We start from the raw sequence: 27775 nt of genomic DNA, 5'->3' as shown, positions 1-27775 counted from the left end.
CGTCTCTTTCATAAATAAATAAATATAAATTGTATATATATGAATGAGGTAGATCCCCTCGATTTGGTCAATTGAAAAGTAGCTCGCCTGCAGAAAAAGTGTGGGCACCCCTGGTTTAGTGCGTCTGCCTCACAATACAAAGGTCCTGCAGTCCTGGGTTCAATCCCAGGCTCGGGATCTTTCTGTGTGGAGTTTGCATGTTCTCCCCGTGACTGCCTGGGTTCCCTCCGGGTACTCCGGCTTTCTCCCACTTCCAAAGACATGCACCTGGGGATAGGTTGATTGGCAACACTAAATTGGCCCTGGTGTGTGAATGTGAGGGTGAATGTTGTCTGTCTATCTGTGTTGGCCCTGCGATGAGGTGGCGACTTGTCCAGGGTGTACCCCGCCTTCCGCCCGATTGTAGCTGAGATAGGCGCCAGCACCCCCCGTGACCCCGAAAGGGAATAAGCGGTAGAAAATGGATGGATAGAAGATGCCTTTACCTTCACGCCGCATCCGGTCCAATCACTTTGCACCACGGGAAAACAATCCACACCACAGTTCACGTCTTGACACCCTGAGGTTGGGTCTTAGGCACAGTTGGGTGTTCCAACAGGACAATGACCCCAAAAACACATCAAAACTGGTAAAGGAATGGCTAAATCAGGCTATGGCCTTCCCTAAGTTCTGACTTAAACGTGTGGACAACGCTGAAGAAACAAGTCAATGTCAGAAAACCAACACATTTAGCTGAACTGCACCAATTTTGTCAAGAGGAGTGGTAAAAAAGTTAGCCAGAAGCTTGTGGATGGCTACCAAAAGCGCCTTATTGCAGTGAAACTTGCCAAGTTACATCGCATTAACATTGCTGTATGTATACTTTTGACCCAGCAGATGTGGTCACATTTTCAGTAGACCCATAATACATTCATAAAAGAACCAAAATCCTGTATGTTTTTTTATTACCAACAAGTATGTGCTCCAATCACTACATCACAAAAAAATAAGAGTTGTAGAAATCATTGGAAACTCAAGACAACCGGGACATTATGTTCTTTACAAGTGTATGTAAACTTTTGACCACGACTGTATATAGAGAGGTGTGTGCTTTTCCAAATCTTGTCTGACCAACTAAATTCATCACAGGCGAACTCCAATTAAGCTGTAGGAATATCTCAAGGAGGATCAGTTGAAACAGAATACATCTATATCACTTTAGAGCTTCATGACTAAGGTGGTGAATAAATTTGATAAATAATTACAACAAAAAATGGATTGTAGAATTTTGAGGCAAAAAAAACTATGAATTCCATTTCGGACTACATCTGTAAATTAAAATGTGGGTGCTGTTACGACGGGGCAGATGGAACTCCAAGGTGAAGGTGAGAAAAATATATATTGTCCATAAATCATTCAAAAAAATAAACAAAACAAGCAGAAGAGCTAACGAGGAAATCTTAGCATGTAACCAGGCAAACAGATGTCAAATCTTAGCTCAGGAATCGAATAACTAGATGTTGTAACTATTGCGTGAAGCAAAGACAGCCAGACAGTGTGTGGCGAAAAACAAAAATAAGTAGCTCTCTGATTAGTGCCTGGGAGCAGGTGAGCACCCCAAACACTAATCAGAGGCCCGTGAAACTAATTTGCACCCATGGCAACTCAAACACAAACCCAAGGGTGCACAAAACAGGAACTAAAGGAGTCAAAAAAACTAAACAAACATGACAGATAGAAGGCAGTATTCAAGTTTATAGAATAAAATAGAAAGTACTTTATTGATCCCTGGGGGAAATTCAGCACCACAGTTCGCTCACAATAAACGATATCAATAATAAATAATATACGACATACCATATTTCCTTGTATTGCCGCCGGGGCGCTAATTAATTAAAACCTCTTCTCACTCCTGCGCTTACCAAAGGCATGCGGTAAAAGTAAGCATCCGAAAATTATTTTGAAACCTCTTCTCACTTACCGAAGGCATGCAGTAAAAATGTTAGTGTGATGTAAGCTTGGACCTTAAATCCTACTGAAGAGCTCTTAATCTTCTTCCCTTTATGCGATTTCAAATTACCGGTATTGAAATCAGCCTCCTCCATTTTGAAAATGATGACAGGGGAAGTGTCACTCATGACGTCACAAGTTTGACCTGGCGGTAATACTAAGCATGCGCTAATTATTTTGCAAAGCGAGTTTGACCCGGCATTAATTCAAGGCAGGCGCATACTATATACCCTGCGGCAAATCAATGAAATACTGTATATTATATATATAATATATAATATATGAAAGATATAAATATATTCCACATATATTCTACATTTAAGTCCAGTCAAAAGGGAACATATGCATTATACAGTCTGATGGCTGTCAGTATGAAGGACCTCCTGTGTCGTTCCGTGTTACATTTAGGGAGTCTGAGCCTTCCACTGAACGTGCTCATTCTCTCCGCAAGGTCCGAGTGTAGTGGGTGGGAGGTGTTGTCATAATGGCTAGGAGTTTTGCTAGACTTCTCCTCTCTGACACCACCGCCAGAGAGTCCAGCTCCACTCCCACCACATTACTGGCCTTCTCTACCAACTTGTCCAGTCTGTTTGTGTCCCTCACTCTCAGCCCGCCGCCCCAGCAGGCCACGGCGTACAAGAAGGTTCCCGCCACTACCGACTCGTAGAACATCTTCAACATCTTTGTACAGACGTTGAAGGATCAGTGTTTCTGTACTATAATCAATATTTCACTTCGCGGGCATAAAACTATTCCAGAAGGCCAAAAGCAGCACTTTGCTTTTAATATTTAGTAGTTGTTTATTTTCCCCATGCAGCATACCATCCATCCATCCATTTACTACCGCTTGTCCCCTTTGGGGTCGCGGGGGGTGCTGGAGCCTATCTCAGCTGCATTCGGGAAGAAGGCGGAGTACACCCTGGACACGTCGCCACCTCATCGCAGGGCCTGCAGCATACCATTTGGCTGATTGATATATGTTGTTTTTAATATTGTTTTTCCAGGGGCAAATAAACGTGTTCCTTCCACTGCATGAACCTTCTAACATGCGTCCAGAATGCAACCATGTCTCCACACCTCGCAGCGGGTTCCTGTGCCCCCTTAAAGGCCTACTGAAACCCACTACTACCCACCATGCAGTCTGATAGTTTATATATCGATGATGAAATATTAACATTGCAACACATGCCAATACGGCTTTTTTAGTTTACTAAATTACAATTTTAAATTTCTCGGGAGTTTCGTCTTCGAAACGTCGTGTAATGACAAAATTAACACCGCCAGTGTTAATTTTGACAGCAAAATTTGATTTAGTTTTAGTCATAGTCTTTTGACTAAAATGTAATTTAGTTTTAGTCCTAATTTAGTTATTTAAATTGTTTTAGTTTTAGTCTAGTTTTCGTTGACGAAATATCATAAGATTATAGTCGCCGAAAACTACAGTATATTTAGTCGACTAAAGGGTAATATGTAAACTTTGCCTTCAATTTCTGAAAGTCAAAGCAAAACAGCGGAAAAATCCCCGATACAAGTCGTATTTTGATGAAAATCATGTCTCAACTTTAGTATTTCATGAATAAGCCGTGTAATAAACGGGATAACGTTGAGTGAGTTTTTTGTTGTGGAAAATGCTTACCTGTGTGTGGATTTCGGGGTGATTCGACTGTAAATGTCGCTTCAAGTTTGTTGTGTTTTTCCCCGTAATCCTCGCGCTGCATTTCTTACACTGCGTCTTGTTATCTTTGACGTCAAATATAAAATTTCCCCATATGTCCTCTCTCCTCTTCCTACCCGGCGTTGACATGTTGTCTTCTGCAGTCTCAAACGCAAACTGCGTTTACGTAACTTCCTTACCACGTTGCTCTGATTGGTTCTCTGCCCAACTCCTCCCGCCTCTTCCTAACGACATGAGTTCCGATTGGATCTCGTCTCTGGCAGACATTTTCGTCTCGTTTTTATTCGTTGACGAATATGTCAATACACCTCGTCATCTTCTTAGTCCACGTAAATCATTTTTTATTTAGTTATTGTCTCGTTTTAGTCAGAAAAAAAAAGTTGTTGATGATAACTATGACGTAAATTTTTCGTCAAAAAAATTAACACTGGCGTATGCAAGACGTCACAGGTTTTTAGGAAGTATGAGCGCTGCACACACACACAGCTAAAAGTCGTCTGCTTTAACCGCATAATTACACAGTATTTTGGAGATCTGTGTTGCTGAATCTTTTGCAATTTGTTCAATTAATATTGGAGAAGTCACAGTAGAAAGATGGAGTTGGGAAGCTTTAGCCTTTAGCCACACAAACACACGGTGATTCCTTGTTTAAAATTCCTGGAGGTGAAACTTTCCTATGGATCAGAGCACGGTCAAGCCAACATGGATCCCGACCACATGTCAACCAGCAGGTTTCGATGAGAAAATTGTGGTTAAAAAGTCAGTTCTTACCGGAGAAAAGCTGAGCTTGTGCCGTCCATAGCTGCCGTCGACTCCCCTGAGACACTGCGCGTCAAGACACCCGTGGAGACACCCTTCCGTCTATCAGGTACTATTAAACTCACTAAAACACTAGCAACACAATAGAAAGATAAGGGATTTCCCAGAATTATTCTAGTAAATGTGTCTAAAAACATCAGAATCCGTCCCAATGCAATCGTTTTTTTTCTTTTTAAACTTTAAAAAAAAAAAAAAATTCTGGTCCGTCGCAATCAATATCCTCAAACACGAATCTTTCATCCTCGCTCAAATTAATGGGGAATTTGTAATTTTCTCGGTCCGAACAGCACTTTTTGTTGGAGGCTCCCATTAAAAACAATGTGAATATGTGAGGAGCCATCAAACATGTGACGTCATTGTCTGCGACTTCTGGTAGAGGCAGGGCATTTCTCTTAGCACCGAAAGTTGCAAACTTTATCGTGGATGTTCTCTACTAAATCCTTTCAGCAAAAATATGGCAATCTCGCGAAATGATCAAGTATGACACATAGAATGGACCTGCTATCCCCGTTTGAATAAGATAATCTCATTTCAGTTGGCCTTTAAGTCCACCTGCAGGACAGCTGTGCGCGGCTGCCACGTCTCTGCTGCTGTGGACGCGCCAAGGAGAGGCGCGCACTTTGCGCATCCACGCACAGGCTGCTCGGATCCACACTTCACGTGTGCGTGTGTGTGTGTGTTCCTCCCTCGTCATTACGTCCCTCTTTTTTTTTTTTTTTTTATGTTGTTTTTTTTTTTTGTTGCTCCTTCACCCACACCTCCCTTCTCCCCCGCGGGGGGAGGCACATTGTCAGTGGCGCAGTGTCCGCTTTCAAGCAGAGCTGCACGGCGCACTCTCAAAGAGAAGCAAGGTAGCGGACGGAGGAGCTTCTGCCGAAAGACTAACTGAGGATATTTCATTCTTCTACTTCTTCTTCTTCTTCACTTCTTCACGGACGAGACACGCAAGCACGGATCGCAACTAAATGACCACCGCACCTGGTAGGAGAACCATTTTATTACCTTTTTTCACCCCGAAATACAATTGAGCGTTTCTTGTGTATCCTGCATGCTCGCTCAAAAGGCATTCATTCATAAAATAACCACTTCTCGTCTAAAATCAGTTTTTTTCAAAGTTTTTATGGATTGTTCTGCTACTTGTGACCACTTGGGGGCGCTGGCAGAGTGTAGCCTCCACCAGTTTACATTGCACACAAGTTGTTTCGAGTTTATTATAATTATAAATCAGTTAGTATGATACTTTTACATTTCAAAATATATCCATATTGTGCTGTCCATTCATTTTAATTTGCCTTGTTTTGCTTGTAAAAATATATTTAATACACAAGTGGGTGATATTGGACTGATTGATTGTTAACCCTATTTTAGTTTATATATATATATATATATATATATATATATATATATATATATATATATATATATATATATATATATATATATATATATATATACATATATATATATGTATATATATATATATATATCCATCCATCCATTTTCTACCGCTTATTCCCTTTGGGTCGCGGGGGGCGCTGGAGCCTAGCTCAGCTACAATCGGGCAGAAGGCGTTTTACACCCTGGACAAGTCGCCACCTCATCGCAGGTATATATATATATATATATATATATATATATATATATATATATATATATATATATATATATATATATATATATATATATATATATATATATATATAAATCGGTGGCAGAGGGGTTAGTGCGTCTGCCTCACAATACGAAGGTCCTGATGTCCTGGGTTCAATCCCGGGCTCGGGATCTTTCTGTGTGGAGTTTGCATGTTCTCCCTGTGAATGAGTGGGTTCCCTCCGGCTACTCCGACTTCCTCCCACCTCCAAAGACATGCACCTGGGGATAGGTTGATTGGCAACGCTAAAATGGTCCCTAGTGTGTGAATGTGAGTGTGAATGTTGTCTGTCTATCTGTGTTGGCCCTGCGATGAGGTGGAGACTTGTCCAGGGTGTACCCCGCCTTCCGCCGGATTGTAGCTGAGATAGGCGCCAGCGCCCCCCGCGACCCCAAAAGGGAATAAGCGGTAGAAAATGGATGGATGGATATATATATATATATGTATATCTTGTGTGACTGTGCCATACATGGCTCACTTTCCGAGCCTTAAGAGCCCCGCTGGACAACGAGCTCTCCATCGCTCAGGTTTTGTGTCTTAATAGGAAGTAGCATGATTTAATTGGGAGAACAAATATTTACAAATGTATACACAATCCCATGTTTTCATATTGTGCTGCTTGTTCATTTTAATGTGCCTTACTTTGCTCCCAAATATAGTATTTAATACTGGGGGGGTGGGCTAAAAACAATCGATTCACATCCGAATCGCGGTTGTAATTTATTCCGATTTGAAATCAATTCATGATTTTCAAAAGTCGATTTTTTTTTTTTAAATAGTATTTTTAGGTTATTTATATACTTGATCACTGCGCATATAAATCATATGTCAGCATCCAAAAGGAGGGTGTATAACCTGTAATTTATTTCATAAAGGTTTTATCATCACTTCTATTCCAAATAATATAATGCTGGAATCAGTTTGAATCGAGAATTGTGTTGAATCAAGAATCAATTAATTTACTGTTTATTTTCGCTTACTTTCTGTTTTGAACATGTTCTATCTACACTTGTGTTAAAATGTAAAAAACACTCATTCTTCTGTTGTTTGCATGCTTTACATACATTTTGGGGTATACCACAAATGTTAGTATTAATCCAATACCAAGTAGTTACGTAGTCTTATGTTGGTCATAATTCAAGTTATCTTGTGCCCAAGGACGTATTTTTAATGGGTTTATAAACGATAAAAAAGCCAAAAGATTTTGTGATTAAAAAATATCAACGTAATCATTGCAGTATCGACTATGTACGGCTCTTGTACCTGGTATCATTACAGTTGATGTCAGGGTTTGTAGACCCACCCATGGCATTTGTTTACATTTACAAGTGCTGTTAGTTGTTAGCTATTGTATCTTTCTACAGTGTGTAGTGAGGCATGTTCAGCTATTCCTTGTCCTGCAGTGATGATATTGGTAAGAAACTTACATTATTTGTCGCCAGTGAGGCGAGGATTAGTGATTTAAAAGTAGCTAAAACACTACCGACTGTGTATGGACTGGTGTCTAACAAGAGCAAGAGTTAAGCACCTGTTGCAGAGCTCAACTTTATCATTAGTTTTCAAGCCAAAATGCGTCGATCCTTCTTTTTCTATCTCCGCACTATTTCTGTGTGCTTTTGATTGATTGATTGAAACTTTTATTAGTAGATTGCACAGTACAGTTCATATTCCGTACAAATGACCACTAAATGGTAACACCAGAATAAGTTTTTCAACTTGTCCAAGTTAATCAATTCATGGTGTGTTGCCTAACATGCGCCTCTGCTCGTTTTTCCAGCAATGTCACGATGAGATGACGGCACCCCGTCATGTCCGTAAAAAAACAAAAACATTACCTGTATTTTTCAGAAGCAATATTGTACTGCTTTTTTTTGGTATTTATTGTTGTACAACCCTACACTGCAAAAACTGAAATCTAAGTAAAATTTAATATCTCAAATAAGGGTGATATTTGCTTATTTTCTGTCTGATAAGATAATTCTTCTCACTAAGCAGATTTTATCTTCCAGTCTTTTACTTGTTTTAACAGATTTTATCTTCCAGTCTTTTACTTGTTTTAAGTGTTTTGGTCCTAAATGATATCAGTAAGATATTACAGCTTGTTGCTGAGATGTGATGATGACTTATATTGAGTAAAACATGCTTGAAAGTAGAATATCAGGTGTTGCAAAGCTGTGTCATTACCCACTAACAAGTATAAAACTACTTTTTTAAAGTCAGCATTTATTATTTCAAGCATAAAAAAAAAATCATGATTCCGAGCGCATATCATTATGTCAAAGTAAGGGCACTAGCATTTACTTAAGAATATTTTTCAACATATTGAGCAAAAAGGTCTTTTTTTTTCTATCAAGAAAAGTGCACTTGTTTTTAGTGAGAATATACTTATTTGAAGGTATTTTGGGGTTTATTGAGGTTAGCTAATTTGATTTGTTTTGGAAAGTCTTGACAAGCCAAATTTTCTTGTTCTATTGGCAGATAATTTTGCTTAGTTCAAGTAAAATACCCCTCATTTTTGTATTTTTTTTCCTCGATTTTGAACACTGACTTCTTGCAGTGTGGGGTCTGAAAGTACTGACAGCCTACAAAACCAGGCCAGACACTACAAAGTTCTACAGGAGCTTAATTTAAGAATATTTTTCAACATATTGGGCAAAAATGTCTCAAGAAAACCGCACTTGTTATTAGTGAGAATATACTTATTTTAAGGTATTTTGGGTTCATTGAGGTTAGCTAATTTTACTTGTTTTGGAAAGTCTTGACAAGCCAAATTTTCTTGTTCTATTGGCAGATCACTTTGCTTAGTTCAAGTAAAATACGTCTCATTTTTGTTTTTGAACACTGACTTTTTGCAGTGTAGTTTCCATATATGCTTTCACTCTTATGTGACTGTGATGTACATACCTCACTTTTCCATGCCTTTAGTGTCGCGCAGGTCAGGGAGTTGTCAGTGCCTGGCAGTGCTGCACGACACTCTCATTCGCTCATGGTTGCTGGTTTGAGCCCTTGGCTAAACTCCTAAATGTAAGAAAAGTGCATGCAAATATATTACAAAACTCTGCTACTGTGGCGCTCCAGCTTGTCTTGACTGCTCACCCTTAGTGTGGAAAAACAAATGACCATCATCCAGATGGTGGAATTACTTAACCACCACGGTCTTTTTTAGATGCTTACATGCTCAAAAACCACAGTTAGAAGTTGGCAGTAATGATCCATGCCTTCACATTCCTCTGCATCATGCACAATCATGATTAATATTTCTCGTCCCGATACACAAACAATTTGTCTCCGCCGGGAGAATGCCGTGATGACAATGACCCCTGTGGCCTTGTGAGCGGGCCGCGCGGTCGCTATGGAAACCTCTTGAATGACGAGCCTATTGTTGCTGACCTTTGTGATATGGCGTCCCTCCGGGGGAGGTGTTGGTGTCCCACTGGGAGTGAAAGCAGAGAAGGTATTATCATGCACATGTAAACTAAACAGCCATTACCCTTTGGCCGCCTCGGTGCTCCTTCAAGGCCTTTTGGTGGTGTGTTAATCTGACACAAGCACCGTGGGCCTTCGGTCTCCTTTTGTATCCTAAACCCCGCGCACACACCTTCACAAAGCTCCAGCAACATTGCAATGTGTCTTTTTCATGCTTGGCTTTTAACAGAAACTGAATAAAAAACGAAAAATAAGCAGTTCCTTTACAAGACAACTGGGTTTGAAAGTAGCGATCAACACTGAAAGTGGAGGACAACAGCTGTTGGACATGTGCACACAGCTTATTTGTGGAGTGTCATCGCCTACTACTGGCCTGGTTTATACATATATTATAAAAAGTAACATTTTACTTTTCCAGCCTAACCGATGGTAGGTACAGGGTCGGCGCTAAGAATTTTCAAAATTAAGTCATAAAAATGAGGTCCCACAGTAAATTTTTGGGGTCCCACTTTTTATAACTTTTTTGAAAAAAAATTAGGGGTGGGCAAATGAATGCGTTAATTATGAGTTAACTCATCAATCTATTAATGCCGACAATTATTTTATCGCACATTTGCTTATGTTGTTTAAATGCTTTTATTTTGTTAACGCCTTTTCTTAACAAGATGGCGTCGCCCGGCGTCGAGGGGCTCTTGGTAAAGATGGAACATTTGGCAAAAATACCGGACAATTCTGCAAATTTCATGGCTGGCTTACAGCGTGGTCACTCCGGGATCACTTACGACCGCCAGACAATTCTGAATGTGGATAGATCGGGCCGTTTTGGACTGAATGACGCGTGCTTGCTAGACCGGCTAGCTAGCATGGGAATACTTCGCCGGCTACATCCAGCGGCCTGTGAAGCAGCGGAGTATATGTGTTGTCTGTCTATTCATAAATAATGCAGACGAGGACTGTTGGCTGAGTTCTTAACGTTTACTTTCAGAGCGTGCATATCACAACATACCAAATGCCGTCATGGCGACACAACCTATACCGGGCTACCGCGCATGCTCTTCACTCCTGTTGCATGCTGGGTAGGGTAGTTCTTTTATTCCCTGGCTCATAACATCACAAATAGTACCATGTATATGATGCGTTCAGTTTATCAAAGCACCAAGCAAACAATCGGAAAATTCCCATCATATCAATTCCTAGATATGGTCATAATTATTTTAAGTGCACTACGCAGAATAAACACAACATTATTAATATTGCTACTACGGATAATTTGATCAAAAATTCCCTAAAACAGCCCACTACCTATAATATAGGTTTTTTAAACATAAGATCCCTGATAAAAAAATGTTTCTGCTGTTACCTCAGAAATTGCCTGTTCAGATGTTATGATTGTGGCTCAGAGATTCGTATGTAGATTATATTTATTTTCCATAACAAAAAGGATAACTTAAATACCCTGGCTGTGGCAATAAGCTTAAATGTTTGTATTTACATTTTTTGAGTTGATTTTCATAAAATATGCTATTTAACTGCTACTGTTTAACAAGGACTGATTTAAATTGTGTTTGCACAACAAATGTTTTGGCGCTTTTGTTCATGTGGGAGAATATTCCAATAAAGGTGCACTACACATTACTTTTGAATTCATTATTGGGCTTTGCGTATACAATGCAGTTAATCGCGATTAATCAGAGAAATAGTGCGATTAACTTCGATTAAAATTTTTAATCGTTGCCCAGCCCTAAAAAAATACAAACCCCGTTTCCATATGAGTTGGGAAATTGTGTTAGATGTAAATATAAACGGAATACAATGATTTGCAAATCATTTTCAACCCATATTCGGTTGAATACAAAGACAACATATTTGATGTTCAAACTGATAAAAAAAAGTTTTTTTTGGCAAATAATCATTAACTTTAGAATTTGATGCCAGCAACACGTGACAAAGAAGTTGGGAAAGGTGGCAATAAATACTGATAAGGTTGAGGAATGCTCATCAAACACTTATTTGGAACATCCCACGGGTGTGCAGGCTAATTGGGAACAGGTGGGTGCCATGATTGGGTATAAAAGCAGTTTCCATGAAATGCTAAGTAATTCACAAACAAGGATGGGGTGAGGGTCACCACTTTGTAGGCAAATTGTCGAACAGTTTTAGAACAACATTTCTCAACGAGCTATTGCAAGGAATTAAAGGATTTTACCACATACGGTCCATAATATCATCAAAAAGTTCAGAGAATCTGGATAAATCACTGCACGTAAGCGATGATATTATGGACTTTTGACCCCTCAGGCGGTACTGCATCAAAAACCGACATCAGTGTGTAAAGGATATTACCACATGGGCTCAGGAACACTTCATAAAACCACTGTCAGTAAATACAGTTGGTCGCTACATCTGTAAGTGCAAGTTAAAACTCTACTATGCAAAGACAAACCTATTTATCAACAATATCCTGAAATGCCGCCGGCTTCTTTGGGCCTAAGCTCATCTAAAATGGACTGATGCAAAGTGGAAAGGTGTTCTGTGGGCTCACATAGCTATGCACACTAGCCTTAGCTATGTGAGCCACAGTACTAACATTGTCACAGACACATCATGCTGGGTTAGCCTATTTGCTAAACATTTTTTTTAATCAAAATTATGTTCCCTGCTGAAAAACTGATGACAAGGGTTTTTACTTACGTTGGTTCGCCAAATAAGTAAAACTGGCCACTCAGCTATCAGTTGGGACTCTACCTTTATATGGCGTCCTTTATGTCGTTGTTCAGTCTTGGCAGGTGTAACGGATAAGAGTGTGACAAAATATCCATACTGCGAAGTATGTTAACCTTTGATGCACTCTTGCTGTGTATTGGTATATGCACTATAAAACTTACTTGTGTGCTGCAAACCAGGATAATGCACACAACTCACACATTTAAATGGTTCTCGAACAGGGTTCCTAAATATAAAAGTTAGGATATTGAAGCAAATTTTCCCATAAGAAACAATGTTAAAGTTAAAGTCCCATTGATTGTCACACACACACTGGGTGTTGTGAAATTACCCTCTGCATTTGACCCATCCCCATGTCCACCCCCTGGAAGGTGAAGGAAGCAGTGAGCAGCAACATGAGCCGTGCTCGGGAATCATTTGGTGATTGAACCTCAAATTCCAACCCTTGATACTGAGTGCCAAGCAGGGTGGCAATGGGTCTCATTTTTATAGTCTTCAGTATTACTCGGGGTTTGAACTCACGACCTTCCAGTCTCAGGGTGGACACTCTATCCACAAGACCACTGAGCTGGTTAATGAATAATGTGTTCCTTTGACAAAAGTCCATATATTAGTAAAACGTACACTTTGAACACAATCTGTAACACTACACATTATTTTTTGTCAAACAGTAACAATAACATAACATAAAAATATAACAATAATGGATCAACTTTCTATTGAAAAACAAAACAAAAACAACTTCTAGTTGAACTGTCCTACTTGTATGCAGCTGCCCTGCCAACCCGTATGTATGTGTCTGGATAAAACATTTATTTGAGTTATTTACCATGTAAGCCCAAATCCAAACTGTTCTCGAGTTGCCAAACCGGGCATATTTCGCACGAGAAATGCTGCCAAAACATGTGTTATTTGCACAGTTATGTTATTTATTTTACGTAAAAAAAATATTTTTCAATGTTATATATGGTATGTAATTCTGTGCCACTCAAACATTTTATATTCTATGCTGCTAATCCTCATCTTGACTAACTGGATTAATAAAAGTGCCACTGACTATTTACAGTACACTAGTCATTCACTTCAATTTCAGTGAATCTCGCTCAAAAAATAATACCTTTATATTAGGGGTGTAATGGTACGTGTATTTGTATTGAACCGTTTGGGTACGGGGGTTTCAGTTCGGTGCAGAGGTGTACTGAACGAGTTTCCACACGAACATATGAAACTAAAGTCTTAACAATCTGCTCTGCTTTCTGCCTCTGTCTCTTACACAGCACCCAGCATTCTCCTACCCACACAACCATATTATTGGTTACATATATAGCGGTAACAGCCAATCAGCAGTGACAATTCAGAGCGGTAACAACCAATCATCAGTGCGTATTCAGAGCACATGTAGTCAGCGGTTCAGTGTACTCTCCCCAAATGATAATAAACATTTCCCAGTCAACTACTACTAACATCACAATGAGCCCGTTGACATTCTAGAAACAAACTGCAGCTCAGCTCACTCGCAGTCCTGGCTTGAGGTGAATGCTAATTACATTTTAGCGTAATGTTATCTTATTTTGCGGTGTGTGTGTGTGTGTGTGTGGGGGGGGGGGGGGGGGGGTGTCTATGGGTGTGTTACGGACAGTGTTGATTGAGCTGTGTTGAAGCAGCAAAAAAGGACATGATGTTAAATGAAAAGTGATAGTTGATATAATAATGTAAGTGCATCATTAAACCTACATGAACTCCATGGTGTTCAGGGATGAATAGTCTCTCCTATTGCTATTGTACTATTTTTTTAGCTATAGTTACATTAATCATTAGTAATGTAGCAACCTAGTTTTGAATGGCAGGGTCCCTGCTATGACATGTTGATATAAATATAACATTTACATAATAAAAATCAACTACAGGCTTCCTACATGCTGTAATAAATTAACCATGATGACTTGACTTGAAACTGTTTAATGTTGCACTTTTTATTTGTAGAAGACAAGTTTGGTAATTTTATTTAATCCAAGCAACAACTTGAAGCAGTTAATGTTGGTTAACGTGGGCAGAATTATTATAGTGTTCCCAATGTTAAAAGGATAAAGCCATTCTTTACAAATTTGGTAAATAAATGACCAAAAAATTTATATTTTGTTGTTTTCTTCCTGTAATGAAAATGAACCGAATCGTGACTTCTAAACCGAGGTACGTACCGAACCGAAATTTTTGTGTACCGTTACACCCCTACTTTATATGTATACTTTCATTGGAAAAATATTGAGATGTATATCAAATATCGAGTTTAAGTAAAATTATATTGAGATATACTTTTTGTCCATATCGCCCAGCCCTACACCATAGCATATTAGTATCCGGTCTATGGTTAGTACATCAAAAAGTTTGTACTATGAGGAGTTTTTAAATCAAGAATCCACTTGAGTTCATTTTAGGTTGTTACATCGCCAACTACTGGCTTCTCCACATTTACTATTAGGGTTGTACCGGTATTAGTATAGTATCGCGATACTAATTAATCATTTTCGGGCCTATACTGCCTCTGAAATGTACCGATCCCGCACCATCCCACGCCCGTGTCAAAAAGTCACGTTTGACATTGCTGTGATATCACCTTGTTACATTGTTTAATGCATCCAGCGGGGCATCACAACAAAATTAAGCATCGTAATGTGTTAATTCGTATTATTTTCGGGTCTCCCCATGTCTAGCATTAAAAGATTAGAGTTGGTACAAAATGCGGCTGCTAGACTTTTGACCAGAACAAGAAAGTTTGATCATATTATGCCTGTACTGGCTCACCTGAACTGGCTTCCTGTGCACTTAAGATGTGACTTTAAGGTTTTACTACTTACGTATAAAATACTACACGGTCTAGCTCCAGCCTATCTTGCTGACTGTATTGTATCATATGTCCCGGCAAGAAATCTGCGTTCAAAAAACTCCGGCTTATTAGTGATTCCTAAAGCCCCAAGAAAGTCTGCGGGCTATTGAGCGTTTTCCGTTCGGGCTCCAGTACTCTGGAATGCCCTCCCGGTAACAGTTCAAGATGCCACCTCAGTAGAAGCATTCAAGTCTAACCTTAAAACTCATTTGTATACTCTAGCGTTTAAATGGACTCCCATTTTAGACCAGTTGATCTGCCATTTCTTTTTATTTTCTCCTCTGTCCCACTCTCCCTTGTGGAGGGGGTCCGGTCTGATGGCCATGGATGAAGGACTGCCTGTCCAGAGTCGGGACCCAGGATGGACCGCTAGTCCAGAGTCGGGACCCAGGATGGACTGCTCGCCTGTGTATCGGCTGGGGACATCTCTGCGCTGCTGATCCGCCTCCGCTTGGGATGGATTCCTGTTGGCTCCACTGTGGACGGGACTCTCGCTGTTGTGTTGGATCCGCTTTGGACTGGACTCTCGCGGCTGTGTTGGATCCACTATGGATTGAACTTTCAAAGTATCATGTTAGACCTGCTCGACATCCATTGCTTTCGGTCCCTTAGAGGGGAGGGCTTGCCCACATATGCGGTCCTCTCCAAGGTTTTTCATAGTCATCATTGTCATCGACGTCCCACTGGGTGTGAGTTTTCCTTGCCCTTATGTGGGCCTACCGAGGATGTCGTAGTAGTGGTTTGTGTTGTGGTTTGTACAGCCCTTTGAGACACTAGTGATTTAGTGCTATATAAATAATCATTGATTGAATTCCATGACTTCAAATATCGGTATCGGTTGATATCGGAATCGGTAGTTAAGAGTTAGACAATATTGGAATATCGAATATCATCAAAAAAGCCATTATCGGACATCTCTAGTTGCAACACTAGGCATTGTAAAAACAAAAACAAATGTTTGCTGCTGAGCTAGCCAGTTTGCTGTATGATACAAAAACTACAGGTTTGCCATTCCTCCCAATCCTGCCATTATCTCACTGCTGCCACTCCACATGCTGGGGAAGACTTGTACAAAATATCTACGCTCCAGATCTCTGTTCATGTTGTCGGACAGCAGCAACATACAGGTACTTGACGCACGGTTTATGTTTCTTTAGGGGAAGGGAAGTTTATAGGGTGAAAGCAAACAGCTCTTAAGAATGCTCCAAAGTTGCTATGGCGACCAGCCCATTAGTGACAAGATAAATTAGGTTGGCGTCATCTGTTACACTTTTACTCTCGAAAGGCCAAAGTCCAACCAGTTGCCATAGAAAAGAAGCCTGGAAGCTTCATAGCAAGTAAATCTCATGGACCACAACATTAGGTACACCCACACTGTCTAATTAGAGTATATACAAGATGTTGTTAATTGTGACGAAAATATAGGGCTCAGTTTTGAGAGGCAGGCGTTAGAAGTCATTGCAGTTGAAGAGAGAAATGCAGGATGCACTATTAACTCTCTCCAAGAATAAATATCTGCGCTTTGTAGGAAACATGCCCACATGTCAAAGGGAATTAGCGCCACTTAGGCAGCGTTGACCTGCCAACAGAGTCGCGGCGTTCCAGCGCTGTGCCGCTCTTCCCGGCTCAACCTCAAACTCCCCTCAAATAGCCGAGGAATCTGTCTATCAACCGAGACGCCTGTAAAGAGGAGGGAGACTCTTTTTGGGTCACCGTTAAATAATCCCTAAAGCCTTTTTTTCAAGCGGGGATGAAGCCAAGAGGATGTTGGAAAGGTCAAAGAGAAATGGAAAAAAAACTTCTGTGAAGATGCAGTATAGTCACAGGTCAGAATATTAGTACACTAAACATTAGGACAAGGAAACTAGACACTGCAAAATCCCTTAATGCGCCATAGGGATTTAATTATTAATGATATAAAACAGTTGGTACAACCGTTTCAAATTTTAATTATTGAAAAATAGTGACTGATTGTCACTATTTGATGATCTCACAGTGATATGGAGAAGCAGCCCACGTGCTAATCACTAACTATCTTACATGCTAACATGAAAACAAGAAACATGAACGTCTTTCCACATTACAAACGTCATACCACAATTTAAATATGTAAAAAGCACATTGCTTTTTGAGCAATGGGTTCAGAACCGGGTTCCAGTGTGACAATTACTTGGAGTCGCTTGCCATTTATTCCGATGCTTCTCTTATCCTTCCGGGTGGTGATGACGTCGCGGTGTGACATCAGATCTCAAAATGGCGGAGCCTGGGCGCATCGCTCTTCAGTTGACTACAATTTACAACAAAAGATGGCAACAGTGCTACTTTTATTAATTATAGGGCTGCTATTCCATCAAGAAGAAGATATACGAGCGAAATGCTGAAACATTTGAGCACACAGCATGTAAAAATCATAAATGAAAGAAAGTTGCGTTTTGAATCCGCTCAATTCTCATCTCAGCAGCTATAACACTAGCGCATCATCTGAATACAACAGTTACTAACACATCCTATCATGTATGTATACATGTAATATTATAAAAGTTTGAATAAATGTCTTCTCATTTAGATGAGCATAACGACAGATAGATTCTGACTGGCTCCGACGAGGGCAGCCCCAGTTCACATTTGTGGTCGAAAGTTTGCATTTTCAGTAAGTGAATGTTCGATTTTTGTCAGAGAATAGTTGTATGTTTTCATGCAACCAGATTACTTCCTTTATTTGTTAGAATTATGATCATCATGGCTTACAGTTTTTGAAACCCCGGCGAGGAATAGTGATTTAGAAGTAGCATTAGTGATGTAGAAGTAGCTAAAACACTACCGACTGTGAATGGATGTTTGACGCTAACTAGCTAGCCATGTCTTAAAGCACCTTTTCCTGAGGGCGTTTCCGCGTTATAACTTCACCTTTATCATTAGTGCTCAAGCCAAAATGAGTCCGTTCTCCCTTTTCTGTCTACACACTGTGTCTGCTTGTAATTACTCCATGATTGAGCACTGCCGAACATGCTCCTCTGCTAGAGAACCAGCAATGACACGACGTGACAACGGCGCGGTGGACCGGTACTTTTCAGAGGCGGTATAGTACCGAATATGATTCATTAGTATCGCGGTACTATACTAATACCGGTATACCGTACAACCCTAGTTTATTGTTAATAACCTGACAGGATATATAGTTAGGGGGTCCCTGTTCCCACAGTTTGGGGATCTTTGACCAGGAAAATGTTGAAGAACCCAGGTCGAATTGATTGGAAGCCATCATTTTAAATACCACATCACACATTGAGGCAGTACAAAGATGGTAATCAGCTTTGATCGATACTTAAGAAAAAGTTTATAATTCCGATATTGCTGGTGTCCCTAATGATTTGGCTCTTTGTTTCAGCAGAGATGAGGTGGGTCGAGGGGAAAGAGACTAAAGGCTAGTTAGTGTTTGTCTCTTGACTAATGATGTACTTTGATTGATTGATTGAAACTTTTATTAGTAGATTGCACAGTACAGTACATATTCCGTACAATTGACCACTAAATGGTAACATCCCAATAAGTTTTTCAACTCGTTTAAGTTGGGGTCAACGTTAATTAATTCATGGTACGCCACCCCACTTTGAATTCGTGAGTTAAGGCTACATTTCTTTTGACTTTCAATCTGGTGGTGGGGCTGGACTTGTATTGTTCACTTTCATAAAAAGCTTTTTCTTCCCATAATAACTGGAATCCCCCTGAGAGTCTCTGACACATGGTGCTATGTATAGAAAATGCAATTAGCAGCATGTGACTTTACAGCGCATGCTTTCTTGTGTTTATCAGGTTCTCTTTCGCAGGATTGAGATATTGAGACCCCCCCCGAGACACGGCGTCTCATCTTTATGGAGCATATCATTACACCATAAGGACCGCTTTGATGTGATGTGTTTAGAACTTTGTCTGTCGCGGAGCAGAAAGCTCTCATTTGATCAGTGTGTGGGTGTAAACACACACAAAAAATCCTGTAATCTCCAGCAAATGAAAACATTTATCTTGACTTTGAAATCGGGAGGAAAAAGGCTAATCAGAGCAATATCCTCAGAGGAGAAATCAAAGTTGCGGGACGACGGTTCCCTCGGCAGATGAATGTGGAAAGGAAATTGCAGAGCGCGCTACATTCGTTTTATCCCGCCCCATACCAAAGTTTGCGATAACGTCTCAAAGATAAAGCGGCTCACTAGTTGTGATGCAGGAAAAATGGAAGCGAGATACAAAGGGAGATTACAGCAAAGTCAGAGAAAAGGAAGATGGGACGGCGGCGGTAGAGGTGAGCAGATAACAGACAAAAGGCTAGAGCCGCCTCCTCTCTGAATAGAAAGGATGTGGGAGAAAATAAGGATCATCCAGATAGAGCGGATAATATCTGGGATTGTGGGAGCTGACAGGTAGTCGCGGACCGGCCGGAGGGAAATTGTTCAACAGGAGAATTCTCTCAAGGGGCCACAGTCTAGCCAGTCCCTGATGATACAGACAGGATGGCAGCTGTGATAAATTGGAGCACAAAAGGAAGTCAGATTGAAATGATGACATCACCAAACTACAGATGTATCCCTTTAGTTATGCAACGGTCGATTGGCGAGTGTGAGATCACCGATCTGAGCCCAAGTGCGACACACTTTCTTCCTTTGGCATGATTGGAGAGGGTGGGCCATAGATGCAACATTCTACTTGTTCTTTGTGGAGAAAGCATTCGACCGTGTGCGCCAGGAAGTCCTGTGGGGAGTGCTAAGAGAGTATGGGGTATCAGACTGTTTGGTTTTGGTATTTTTTTCCCAGTATGATCAGTCTCAGAGCTTGGTCCGCATTGCCGGCAGTAAGTCGGACTCGTTTCCAGTAAGGGTATGGACTCCGCCAAGGCTGCCCTTTGTCATCGATTCTGTTCATAATTTTTATGGACAGAATTTCTAGGCGCAGTCAGAGCGTTGAGGGTATCCGGTTTGGCTGCTTCAGGATTAGGTCTCTGCTTTTTGCATATTATGTTGTCCTGATTGCTTCATCTGGCCAAAACCTTCAGCTCTCACTGGATCGGTTCCCAGCCGATGAGAATCCGCACCTCCAAGTCCGATTCCATGGTTCTCGCCCGGAAAAAGGGTGGAGTGCCGTCTCCAAGTTGGGGAGAAGACGCTGCCCCGTGGGGAGGGGTTTAAGTACCAAGGAGTCTTGTTCACTGAGTGAGAAAAGAGTGGATCGTGAGATCGACAGGCGGATCGGTACGGCGTATTCAGTAATGCGGACACTGTATCGATTTGTTGTGGTGAAGAAGGAGCTGAGCCGGAAGGCAAAGTCCTCGATTTACCGGTCGATCTACATTCCCATCCTCTCCTATGGTCATGAGCTTTAGGTTATGACCGAAAGGACATGGGTGCAGGCTGCTGAAATGAGATTCCTCCTCCGGGTGGCGGGGCTCTCCCTTAGAGATAGGGTGAGAAGCTCTGTCATCCAGGAGGAGCACCACATGGAGAGGAGCCAGATGAGGTGGTTCAGGCATCTGGTCAAGATCCCACCCGAACGCCTCCGTATGGAGGTGTTTAGGGCACGTCCGACCAGCAGGAGGCCACGGGGAAGATTCAGGACACGTTGGGAATACTATGTCATCCGGCTGGCCTGGGAACGCCTCGGGATTCCCTGGGAAAAGCTGGAAAAAGTGTCTGGGGAGAGGAAAGTCTGGGCTTCTCGGCTTAGGCTGCTTCCCCCGCGACCGACCTCAGATAAGCGGAAGAAAATGGATGGGTGAAAGGATGTAGATGCAAATTTAATAGACATAAAACACACGGAAATGAACTCAAAGGTCAAACCCCCAGCAAGCTTGCATGCTCACGAGCAATACAGCAGTCATGGAACGACTGTCATGCTAAATTAAAACAAACACAATTGTTTGTAGACTTTAAAACAAAAACTCAGTATAATTCAAAAGTCACCCACAGCACGTTCACATGCACATGTATGTATGCAACATAGCCAGCATAGTAGGAATGTAATGCAACCACTCCTTAAGTCTCAATGATAACAAACACAATTCCTAATAGAAATTAAAGCACAGACTTAAAATAATTCAGAACTCAAACCCACAGCACTTCTGCACATGTACGTGTGCAACATAGCTGAGACATAGGACGTCTGTAACATAATCTCTCCTTAGAAAAATTCAAAATGATCAAATTAATGGCAGGAATAAAAATCGACTTTAAATAATCCAAACGTCAAACAACCAGCACATTGGAAAGCACATGAACGAGCTCCACTTAGCCCACTGTTAAAATGACTGTGATGAAAACGCCCCTTCATAATTCTGAATGATAGCGGACAAAATTCCTAATTTTAATTGAAACTAATAGTTAAAATAATCTGTAAGTCAAACCCACAGCACATTTGCATGCAACATAGCAGGGTCATAGAATGACTGCAATGTCATAGCTCTTTGTATATTTTAGGGGTGAACACAAAAATTTCGGTTCGGTGCGTACCTCGGTTTAGAGGTCATGGTTCGGTTCATTTTCGGTACAGTAAGAAAACAACAAAATATACATCCATCCATCCATCCATCCATTTTCTACCGCTTATTCCCTTTCGGGGTCGCGGGGGGCGCTGGCGCCCATCTCAGCTACAATCGGGCGGAAGGCGGGGTACACCCTGGACAAGTCGCCACCTCATCGCAGGGCCAACACAGATAGACAGACAACATTCACACTCACATTCACACACTAGTGCCAATTTTAGTGTTGCCAATCAACCTATCCCCAGGTGCATGTCTTTGGAAGTGGGAGGAAGCCGGAGTACCCGGAGGGAACCCACGCTTTCACGGGGAGAACATGCAAACTCCACACAGAAAGATCCCGAGCCTGGATTTGAACCCAGGACTTTTTTGTTTATTTATTTACCAAAGTTGTAAAGAATGGCTTTATCCTTTTAACATTGGGAACACTATAATAATTCTGCCCACGTTAATCAAAATTAAACTGCCTCAAATTGTTGCTCAGATTAAATAAAATGACAAAACTTTTCTTCTACTTATAAAAAGTGCAATATTAAACAGTTTCAAGTCAACTCATCATGCTTAATTTATCACAGCACTTGGGAAGCCTGTAGTTGATTTTTATTATGTAAATGTTATATTTTTATCAACATGTGATAGCAGGGACCCTGCCATTCAAAGCTTTTCTGTCCATAAAACACACACACACACACGCACGCACGCACACACGCACGCACACACGCATGCACGCACGCACGCACGCACTCACACACACACACGCACGCACGCACACGTGTGTGCACGCACGCACACACACACACACACACACACACACACACACCGCAAAATGAGCTAACGTTACGCTAAAAGCTAAATAACCTTCACCTCAAGCCAGAACTGCGAGCGAGCTGATCTGCAGTTTACGTTTCTAGAAGGTCAACGGGCTCATAGAGATGTTAGTAGTAGTTGACTGGGAGTTGTTTATTATCATTTGGGGAGAGTACGCTGCCTTATGCTCACCTGCTAAACACCTATCTGCTCGACGCTGAAACATTTACTACATGCGCTCTGAATACGCACTGCTGATTGGCTGTTACCGCTATATATGTAACCAATCAGATGGTTGTGTGGGTGGGACAATGCTGGATGCTGAGACAGAGGCAGAAGAAGCAAAGCAGCTTGTTAAGACTTTAGCTTAGAAACTCATTCAGTACACGCCCGTACTGAACCGAAACCCCTGTACCGAAACGGTTCAATACAAATACACGTACCGTTACGCCCCTAGTATATTTTATTGTGAACAGATATAATGTAAAAACACTGACGAATAATAATTCAGAAGTCAAACCCACAGCCCTTTTGCATGAGTACAACATCGCCAAGTCAGGGAACGACCGATATGCAATCGCTCCCTGAAAATTCCGAATGATAATGGCAAAAATAAAACACTCAAAATGATCCAAAAGTCAAACTGAAAACATGCTTGCATGCACTTGCAAATGCATGTGCGCAACATAACCGAGTCATGGAACGGCTGTCGTGCAATAGCTCCTTTCAAATTCTCAATGATAAAAAAATTGTATATTACAGTATATTTTTTTAATATAATACATTATAAAAAAAAAAACAGACTCAAAATATCCTATCACTTTCTTATGCAACATCGCACAGCCATAGAATGGCTGCAATGCAGTCACTTTCTCTTAATTATTATGAATAAAAGACACATTTATACTGACACAAAATCATTCAAACATCAAACCCACAGCACTTTACCATGCAAGTTAGTGCACGTGCACAACATGTCCATGTCGTAAAATGACTGTAATGCAAACACTCCTTACAAATTCCGAATGATAGCAGACATAATTCTTGGTGAAATTAAAACGCAGACTCAAATTAATCTAAAAGTCAAACCCACAACACGCTCGTTCACCAGCAAAAACTGTGTGCATATTAAAGACGCGTAATTGAATAATGCAATGCTACTCCAGCAAATAATTTATGGCAGCCGCCACCTTGCCCAATAGAATAATTAGAACTAAAACAGGAAATAATCCAGAAGTTCAGGGAAATTGCAATAGTTCAACAGAATAGACGCAATGAGACAATGAAACAGGAACATCCTACGTATGCCCCAGTGTGAATACACCATAGTCTGCACTTTGGTTTGGGGTCTGTGTTTGTGTCTGCCGGGATTTCATCTCTTCTTCTCAGTTTTGGATATTTTTAGCAGAAAAAGCCTGCGAGCCCTTAAGCTCTTTAAAAGTACAGATTTTTCTTCTTACACAGACTTCATTGTGCAAGTCACACTCCCAATTCAAATCCCAGAGGCAATGGCAAAATGTATAACAAGTAGCGTGAAGTTGGGAGATTCTCCCCTGTGTGTGTGTGTGTGTGTGTGTGTGTGTGTTTGTGTTCATTCTCTCAACACACCTTTTACCCATCAACCCCACGGTGGACCCGGCTGTAGTGTAGACACAATAGCACCTTAGTTCCAGCTGCAAAACCACAAAAGTGGAGTGTGGTCCGATGTGTGCTGCTGGTTGTGAACAAGAAACCTTTTGTTTTTGCATCTGGAGCAATGTGTCTTAAATCACTTCATGCATAAGAAAATACTGGAGCAAAAATAATTCCCTACCTTTTAACCTCTAACCCAACACCCAAATGTTAAGCCTTTTAAAATAATTATAGCATATCATGTAATGGGGCTGTCCCTATCCAATATTGATATCGGATATTGGTCTGTTATCAGAAAAAAAGAACTTGTATTACTTGTATTCGCTCGCATTTTAAATCTACGACACAAGGGCTTCAATGCAAGAAGTCCTGTTTACAATAAAGTGAAAAAAGGTAAGCAGGGTAGGCTACAGGCTACAAGAAGCTTGCAGCTACACAACAGCTAAGCACAAAATAGCACACGAGCTAGAAATACCTAATAAGTGTTTGTGTTGAATAATATTCCAGTCTAAAACATGACATTTGTCGGTATAGACAAGTATCAAATAATTTGTTTTATATCACTTACAGATATACAACTTTGTATAATCTCCAAGGCAGAAGTGTATTAAAAAGTGTTCAGTAACAGATGTGTCCGCATTTCAAACTTACTGCGTTATGAGCTTAATTTAATAGATTGTTGTAGTCACTAGATGTCACCAAAAAAACTAATTACCACTTCACTTAAAGTTAAAGACAGCACGAGTCCATTCCAGACGGTTAATAATAAATAGGTTAGAGTTTTTACACCTACCAGTGTTGTCTGTTCGACTAATTTCACTTGATCAGGCATTTTCTAGCATTCTGCACTACAAAATAGTAGTAGTGATAGATTATTATAAACATGTTAAAACAAAACAAAATAAATAATAGTAAAAAAAAATCATAATAATGCAGTCATGTATATATATAAAACATTTTTTTTCGCAAGAAAAACACATTGATAGTCAAAACAATTCATAATAATTAGGTTGTTTATATATCCAGAAGTGGTGGGACAAAGTGAAAGTTATTCACTCCCAACACTTTGTCATTCTGAAAATGATAAAAGTATGAAAGGTAAAAAGTTTTATTGGGACACCCTTGATACTTAAGTTTCTGCTGGAAAAATACAATCGCAGCACATGATAATGTTTCCTACCATTTAGGTTGTCTGTACTGCGTAACATGAGTTTAGATGCTGTTAAATACATAGATACTATAATGGCAATAATCCATCCATCCATCCATCTATTTTCTACCGCTTGTCCCGTTTGGGGTCGCGGGGGGTCGCTGGAGCCCATCTCAGCTGCACTCGGGCGGAAGGCGGGGTACGCCCTGGACAAGTCGGCACCTCATCGCAGGGCCTAAAATGGCAGTAATCAAATACTGTATTTCATCATATAATACTGTAAAGTAATATTAAAAATAAATATAAACATAATATAGAAAAACATTAAACATAGTAAATAGGGGTGTGGGAAAAAATTGATTCGAATACGAATCAAATCGTTTACGTTTTGCGATTCAGAATCGATTCTCATTTTTAAAAAAATCGTTTTTTTTTTTTTTAATTTTTAAATTATTATTATTATTATTTTTTTAAAATCAATTCAACAAACCACTACACAGCAATACCATAACAATGCAATCCAATTCCAAAACCAAACCTGACCCAGCAACACTCAGAACTGCAATAAACAAAGCAATTGAGAGAAGACACAAACACGACACAGAACAAACCAAAAGTAGTGAAACAAAAATGAATATTATCAACAACAGTATCAATATTAGTTATAATTTCAGCATAGCAGTGATTAAAAATCCCTCATTGACATTATCATTAGACATTTATAAAAATACTAAAAAAGAACAAAAGTGTCACAGTGGCTTACACTTGCATCGCATCTCATAAGCTTGACAACACACTGTGTCCAATGTTTTCACAAAGATAAAACTAAGACATATTTATGGTTCGTTTAATAGTTAAAACATATTTACATTATTGCAATCAGTTGATAAAACATTGTCCTTTACAATTATAAATGCTTTTTGAAAAAAAAAATCTACTACTCAGCTACCATGTCAGCAGACTGGGGTAGATCCTGCTGAAATCCTATGTATTGAATGAATACAGAATCGTTTTGAATCGGAAAAATATCGTTTTTGAATCGAGAATCAAATCGAAAAAATCGATATATTATCGAATCGTGACCCCAAGAATCGATATTGAATCGAATCGTGGGACACCTAAAGATTCACAGCCCTAATAGTATATATAAAATAGTAAAATAGTCAATATACAATTTTTTTTTTCAAAACTATTACATCATCAGGTAAAATGATTGCATTTAATTTTTTTTCGGAGTTGAATCTAATGCAATACGGCGACTCCTATAGAGGTCTATTGAAAGTCCAGCCTGGTACTGATCCCTGAGCGATAAGCCAGTCGCTTCCTGCAAAGCACAATGGAGGAAGAACTCCATTCCCTGTTGATATTAAAACTTGGCAGAGATTCTGCTGCTAATGAAACCTGAGGAGGTTTATATCCACTTGCGGAGTTGTGCTGACTCGCTGCCTGCGACGACCTGCTGGGGACAGATTGAATTTTGTTAAAGCTGCACTGGGGTCAGATATGATCCCTCTAAAAGTTGGTCCAAAGTGCAGAAAAATAGTGAATTTGGTGTTTTCTGATAGTGCCCGAACACAATATATAAGCCCATATCAGTAGATTAGATAGTAAATCATGACAGGGAGACTCACTTTAAAGTTTGAAAATAACTCTTCATCTTATTTTTAAATATAAAAAATCTCTACTAGCACTTTTTTAGACCCTGTCCACATTAAGCCGGATAACTCATTAAACAAATAATTATTTAGCCTAAACTCCGTTTCGGCCACACTAAATCATCGTTTAAGATTTCCCTCCTTGGATAATATTTTTACACGGGTAAGTGCGCCGTCTATTTCTTGAATCTCCGGCTCTTAGCTTTGTATGGACTCATTGATCATTTACAACCTGAGTTCGGAGAGGAAGTGACTCCAGAAAGACCGTGCCCCACACAGGAAGTGACGTCAGAAAAAACGCGCCACAGCCATCTTCATAATAAAGCTGTTTCGTAACTCGGAGCTAACCACTGGAAATATGGAGGCGAGTCATCCAGACATGCCCGTGTTTCTCCTCCCGTCTCTACAGACGCTTGTGGAAATCACACATGAATACCTTAAGAGAAAGCGATACAACACTTCTCAGACGACAAGAGAACTTTCGAATGTCCAGGTCAGCTGTGATTCTACTTACCGAAAAACTTTGTCCATTTGTCGAAGGAGAGACAACGAGAATGCGGGCTCCCGTGTATGTGATTAAAAAAAAGTTAACGTGTGCTTTGAATTACCTGGCCGTCGAGGGAAGACTACGGAATACAGTGAATGCTTTTGGACTGGCAAAGCAGCCAGTATCAATTATTGTCCGCCATGTATGTCGCGGACTCAACGTCTAGGTCCAGAGTTTATAAAGTCACCAAAAAGGCCTAGGCCCCTTCTACACTAAGCCGAGTAAGGTATATCCCACCAAACCTTATCCTTGTCCACACACACTATGGTCGTTTAAGACCCCCTCCCCCGTCT

The 27775-nt window shown here is 40.4% G+C and overlaps 1 protein-coding gene across 4 annotated transcripts in view; it reads left to right on the top strand.

Moving 5' to 3' along the window:
• The first annotated feature begins 5235 nt into the window (after nucleotides 1-5235).
• Nucleotides 5236-27775, top strand: part of sema5a (sema domain, seven thrombospondin repeats (type 1 and type 1-like), transmembrane domain (TM) and short cytoplasmic domain, (semaphorin) 5A) — a 428747-nt gene continuing 406207 nt past the window's right edge. For 3 of the 4 annotated variants that reach the window (XR_009809834.1, XR_009809833.1, XR_009809835.1), the window contains exon 1: nucleotides 5236-5464. The gene's annotated coding sequence lies outside the window, so the exon portion shown is untranslated. The remainder of the gene's footprint in view (nucleotides 5465-27775) is intronic. The other variant, XM_061922050.1, reaches the window with a different exon arrangement.

Source organism: Nerophis ophidion, linkage group LG15 (genome assembly GCF_033978795.1).
Source record: "Nerophis ophidion isolate RoL-2023_Sa linkage group LG15, RoL_Noph_v1.0, whole genome shotgun sequence".
Lineage (NCBI taxonomy): Eukaryota > Metazoa > Chordata > Actinopteri > Syngnathiformes > Syngnathidae > Nerophis > Nerophis ophidion.
Note: the sequence above shows the minus strand (reverse complement) of the source record. Positions and strands in the feature narration are given on the sequence as shown.